The sequence below is a fragment of the Balaenoptera acutorostrata genome, chromosome 17 (genome assembly GCF_949987535.1).
Source record: "Balaenoptera acutorostrata chromosome 17, mBalAcu1.1, whole genome shotgun sequence".
Lineage (NCBI taxonomy): Eukaryota > Metazoa > Chordata > Mammalia > Artiodactyla > Balaenopteridae > Balaenoptera > Balaenoptera acutorostrata.
The window spans coordinates 41,449,781-41,456,086 of record NC_080080.1 but is presented as its reverse complement, the minus strand read 5'-3'; the positions used below and the strand labels follow the sequence as shown (position 1 = coordinate 41,456,086).

General features: G+C 49.0%; 1 long non-coding RNA gene across 1 annotated transcript; it reads left to right on the top strand.

Annotated features, from left to right (window-relative positions):
* Window positions 1-4,015: 4,015 nt before the first annotated feature.
* LOC102999006 (uncharacterized) lies at window positions 4,016-5,839 on the top strand. The gene is made up of 3 exons (XR_449536.2): window positions 4,016-4,095; window positions 4,368-4,436; window positions 5,602-5,839. It is a non-coding gene; the product is annotated as an uncharacterized LOC102999006 (long non-coding RNA).
* Window positions 5,840-6,306: the final 467 nt, after the last annotated feature.

Below are 6,306 nucleotides of genomic sequence, written 5' to 3'. Positions count from 1 at the left end.
GCTTTGTGCAGATGTCCTGGGCAGGGGGTAAGGGGTGGGCAGGTGGCAGTCTTCTACTCTCCTCCCCTCTCCTTGGTCTCCAGTAAGGGGTGTGTGTGTGGAGAGGGTGAGATTAGCTCACGGACTCACAGCAAAGCCAGCTGATCTTTATAAACTGAAAACCTGTCTCTTCAGAATTCCAACCAGCAGGCACACCCGGAAATCGATGCCAGAGGAATTTTGTCACACCCAGGATGGGCCACTAATTAATGATGTTTCTGTCTTTAATCCCAGATGGGTTTGCATCTGTATGATGTAGGGACCGAGGCAGGAGATGGATGGGCCCCAGGCTGGGCAGCTGGAGTTGTCCCCTGTGGACGGATACTCTAAAATAGCAGGAGGGAGGAGAAGCTGAGCCCTGCCCAGATAAAAGACCACATGTTCCTCATTCTCTAAGTCAAGGAGACCTTCCTGACTACACATGCACAGAAAGGCTCCTTGAAGGTCAAAGAGGGAGGAGGCGTCACCTCATAGCAGGGGATGTCAACCTACCCTTAGGCCTCTTCACTAGAATCCATCTTGGCTGAGAGATGTGATCACACACAGGGGAGGACCCTGAGATAAACCAAATACGGACTCAGAACCAGGCAAAGCAAGATGATTGGTCAAAGGAAACCTGGAAGAAATGCCCCGTAAAAGTGATTCAGATTACCATGAGGGCGTGACTCTCTTTCTGAGCCCGCCCGTGTGTCTATCCATGTGTACACCTTTTCCTCCTAACACTTTACTTGCTTCACTACTTTCTGTCTCTATGTGGAAATTCATTTCGACACAGCTGACAGACCAGGGCCTTGTCACTGGCCACTGGTCCCTGGTGGTCTGGTGATTAGGATTCAGTGCTCTCACTGCTGCAGCGTGACTTCAGTCTCTGGCCGGGAACCAAAATCCTGCTTCAAGCCGCTGCAGGCCGAGGCCACCCGGGATCAGGACTAAATGGTAAATATACCCACTGATACATAGACACAAAGAAAAGGTGTCTGACACGAGGGCATCTTAGAGGAGGAAAGAGGGAAATAACATTTATTGGGTCCCAGGTGCTCTGCAAACATTACTTCATTTACTCTTCATAAGAATCCTAGATCATAGATAGCTTTTATCAGTTTATAGAAATGGGGGTCCAGAGGTTAAGCAGGAACCCCAACGTCACACAACTTGTAAGTGGGAGAGTCAGCATTCACACCCACGACTCACTCCGCAGCCACCTTCCGGCTCTATCAGGGAGTGTTCCGAACCACCACTCTGGCCCCGTGTCCGCGGCGGAGGACACACTTTCTCACCAAATCCAGGGCAGCCTCGATGCTCTTCTGCATAGAGTCGGTCACCCTGGATCTGCAGGGTGGGCGTGCAAACCAAGCCTGTGGGCTATCCCAGCACCATTCCAGCTGCCTTCCCATTGGCCATCATGGGCTCTTTGTGCTGACTCAGATGTGTCTTAGGGCCCAGCTCCCCCTGCAGAATGCTGACGCTGGGCTCAGGTAGGCAGTGCCAGGTGTATGACAGGCTTCCTGGGAAGGTTTATCATTGATGTGGAGCATTTTTTCATTAGCGGTGCATACATTTGAGTCAATCATTCCCCTCTCCTCTGTCAAACGTTAGTTCCTCTGGGATAGGTGACACCCATACTCTACTGCAAATTTATTTTCTGGAACATTTTTTTCTTTGTCCAGAAGGATAGGCTAGACTTTTCCAGTTGTCTGGGGATATTGGCTGAAATCCAAAGCCTAGAACAATAGGTGATCTCCCTTGCCCCCCTCCCCAACTTCCCCACCCCCTCACCTCCACCAACCCACACATTTTAAAGAGAGGTGCTAGACCATCCATGAAGAGCTTGCTAAGAAGTATCCAAACCGGTCCTGCAACTTCTGGTCTTAGCACATCACCCACCTCCAGCCTAGATTTAAGAAAAGTCTAAAGAATGTTCAGAGAGCTGAGGATTTCTTTAATGAGAAAGAATGTGCAGCCATACCCCATGTGGCTTCATTAAACTATTTCTTGGGCATGGCATAATTTCCATAGTTTGTTGGGCCAGGGCTGGAATGTTTCCTTGGGGTCCGAGGTGACATGACTGACACCTTTGGAGACAGCTAGGCTCGAGGGTCCCCACCCAAGATTTCTGCCTGCTCAGGAGGGGACACCCCAGTACAAAGTGCCTCTGTGGGCTGAACTTTCAAGCAGGGGCTAAGGGATGTTTGTAGAAAGTTAGCTGGAGAGGGCATCACCCATGTCGCCTGGATCAGAGAATGAGGCAGTGCTGGGGGATCCTCAGCAAGGGGTCTTCAAGAACCCACTCAAGGCCCCCTTGAGGAATAGGGGAAAAGTCTGCCTGTAGACAATTGGTAAATAACAGCCCCCCAAAGATGTCCATGTCCTAATCTCCAGAACCTGTGACTACGTCGCCTGAATTACAAAAAGGACTTCGCAGATATGATTAAGGATCTTTAAATGGGGAAAGTATCCTGGATGATCCAGGCAGGCCCAATATAATCACAAGAGTCACTTTAAGAGAAATGTGAGGACGGAAGTAGAAGTCAGAGAGGAGCGAAGATGTTCCTGGCTTTGAAGATGGAGGAGAGGGCCACATGCCAAGGAATGCAGGTAGCCCCTAAAAGCTGAAAAAGGCAAGGAAAGGGATTCTCCCTTTGAGCCTCCAGAAGGAACGCAGCCCATTGTAGACTTAAGATCTCAAGAACTGTACGAGAATAAATGTTTGTTACTTTAAGCCTCTAAGTTGGTGGCAGTCTGTTAAGGCAGCGATAGGAAACTAATACACCTTCCATTACCTGGAGGCATTCAGCAGCCAGAGTATCTTTGTCAGATGAAACACAGGCTGCCCAAATATGGCATGCAACATTCTTATGCCAAAAAAGGATTCATTGTTTACCTGACATCCAAATTTAACCAGGCATCCTGTTTTTTTAAATTTGCTACTTCTGGTCAGAGAGGAGTAGAAAATGCATTAACTAAAAGGACAATTTGCCCCTCTGCTTCTCATATCTCTTCCCTGCCCCAAACCTGGAGACCCAAAGCAGGTGGTGAATGTGGAAGAAGGAGTAGGAAGTCAGAAGGAAGGTATCTGTGTCTGTGTCGGGGGCGGGGCTGAAGAAGAGGCAGTAAGCCTTGAGTTGGCTGAGAGATTCAGGTTTTCACTTAGATTGGCCTGGAATTTTTAATATCTGAAGGTAAGGATCATTGGTTAATATCTGAAAATGACCAGAATATTTTGGGATCTTTCCAAGATACTGTCCCAGGAGGGAAAGAGAGAACCAAGAGCAAAGGTTTGAAAGGCAGGGGGGAGAAAAAGGAAAGGCAATGTCCAATTACACAACAAGTCCAGCCCGGTCAGTAGACCAATCAGCGACTCTTTACCCAATCACCACTCTCTCCTCTGCTGACCTGCTTTCACCACTTCTGGGAAAAGTGACACCCACATCTTACCCTGCCATCATTTTACTAGATTGCTTTTTTTCTGAGCCAGGAAGGATGACCAGGCACCACAGTGAGGGGAGAGGGTGAGGAAAAGGGCAGAAATTCCAGAGGGGACCTCAGGAATAAGGAGGACTGCGTGTAAACTGGATGACTTTTTGGGGCCTGACCATCTCTCAAGACTGGGCCTGAGCAGCTTTGGTGAACCAGGCCCAAATCCCACCGTCCAAAAGGAAAAAGATGGTGAGGCTGAAAAGTTATGTGCCTGGAGTTTTCCAGACAGGCCCTGTGAAAATCTCCCAAAGCAGGGCTCGCACTAGAATTCCACGCGGTGATTGTGTTGGCTGCAGGGAACTGCTTAGAACATTCTCTCCACCTGGGTTTTCTTGACCTAAGCAGATGTGAGTGGCTTCTGTGTGACTCACCCTAAGCCTGACCTATTTGTGAAATGCTTTCTCTACAAAAAGCTGGAGATAAGTGCAGAGAATTATACATTTATAACCCCAGTATAGAAAGGATTGTCTAACCCTCTCATTTTAGCTGCTCCCTGCCCCGCCCGTGGTCTGTGAATGCTGACCAAATGTTGACGAGTGTCTAATGGCCTAACCTATTGGCTCCAGCAGTAATTGCCAGGTAGGTGGGGGTAGGAGATGGGGAGTAGGGGAGGGCTTGCAGCAGGCTGGGGGAGGCTGTGAGCGCCCAGAGATCCATTTCTAATTCTGCCTTTGCTTTGTGGTACTCCGGGAACCTTGTAAGGATGAATGGGCTGCAGACGAGGTATCAGCACGGTGGGGAGTTGGCCTGATGTAGTGGAAGGAGCTGGGACTTCACACTCAGATCTGGGCTTGGATTTTTTCTGCCATTTTACTTGCTGTGTGATGGTGGCTTTTCACACTCTCTTCCAGAACCTCTTTCCTCATCTACCAAATGGCCATAGTGATCGGCCCTTTCTGCATCTCAGACTTCATATAAGAGTAAGAGAAATGTTACCTATGAAATGTTACATACTGCAAAGTGTTCTACAAAATTTTTGAAAGTGCTTAGAGAGCTTTACATGAGGTTTCTGAAAATTTGCCTTTTTCATGGGTAGAAGGAGGAAGGGAGCCCATTTAATTTCAAATGACAGCTGATGCTAACATGGTCTGGACTAGCTGAGCCCGCCTGGGACCCACCTTCCAGTCTGCCCAGACTCTCCCATCTGACTCCCCGTCAGGATTTGGGTGGGGAACCCAGTGGGCCCAGCCCCGGGAGCTACTGTAAATAACTAGGGCCGCTGCTACCAACACTGCAGAGCTGCTGGTGCCCCTGAGAAGGTCTCCATTTCCCCCTCTGTGCCCCGCCAAGGAGGAGGGAGTGCTCCGGGGCTGGGGGAAAGGGTGGCATGCGGACAGCACCTCGATGGGCTCTGCCATGGCCACCTGCTGGCTGCCTTGCTCAGCAGTCTCTGAACGTGGAGCTTTGAGGGGGCGTTGGTGGTGACCTTGGGTTAAGCTCAGATGCCACACTTGTTCCTGCTGCTGAGAGCAGCTACCTGCCAAGGCAGGTGTGGGCCTTTTCTGTTGCAGAGGCTGAGGTTGTATCACCCTCCTAAAGCTCCTTTGGCTTCATCTTTGAAAAGAGAAGATGTGACACGGTGGTTGAGTCATGTGCTTGGACTCTGGCTTGTTTCCTTGGAGATTTGACTGGTCGCCATTGGGACCATTGGCAGGAGTGGAGCTGGCTTCCTCTGCACCTGTTTTTGTCAACTTCTGATATTAACAGAACAGCCAGATTCCAGAGACTTCCCAGGTCTAGCTGGGCTAGATTGGGATCTGCAGTGAGGCCAGTGGTGGGTCAGGGAATACACACAAGGTGAGGAGGGAGAGGGGAGTTCCAGCCTCAGCCACAGGGCTCAGACGTGCTTCCTGCTGGGCTCTGCTACCTGCCCAAGGTGTGACCGGCCCTGGGCAGATGAACTGCTGTGGGGAGGTGGGAGGTGGGGAAGTGGGCCACACTGAGAAGCTAGACCAGAGCGAGGGCATTTCCTGACAGAAGTGTCTAAGGACATCAGAGAACAGTCTTTTAGAATGTTACGAGTCACCTTTGCTGACATGCAACACACAAAAATGTAAAGCCATTCTCATCTTTGTCTTTTGCTAGGATCATCAGCTGAAAACACCCCCAGCACATGGACAGAATCAACACAGCATAGACATTATTTCAATATGCAAGTTTTGGACCCAGATTGCCTGGATTCAAATCCTGACTTTGCCCCTTACTCACTGGGTTACTTTGGGCAAGTGACTTAACCTGTCTGTGACTCAGTTTTCCCATATGGATTCCATATGGATAATAATAGTATCAACCTTATAGGATGCTGTGAGGGAGGAAAATGTACGTTAATACATGTAAAGTGCTTAGAATAAGGACGGGGTCAAAATAAACATTCAATAAGTGTGAGCTCGTCTTGTTTCATGTCATTATTTCAAGAGTATAACATTTCTCCTCTCCTTTTTGTATGCCTGGCCCTGATGGAAAATAGGTTTCAACTGGTGTGTCAAGTTCAATCCATTGGTTGTAGCTACTTGGACAGCTGTATTGAGAAGGATTCTGAAGCTGCATCCAATCTCAGCAAGGGGAATTATGTGTCCCATTAGCAGGGTCTGCTGTGGGTGAGGACATAGGGAGTAATGGCATGGGTGTCACATAGTTTCCTGTTCTGTGACTTGTCCTGCTTTAAGGGTTTTTGTTTGTTTGTTTGTTTTCAACATCTTTTTTTTTTTTCTTTTTTTCTGGCTGTGCCACGCGGCATGTGGGTTCTTCATTCCCTGACCGGGGATAGAACCTTCACCCCCTGCAGCAGAA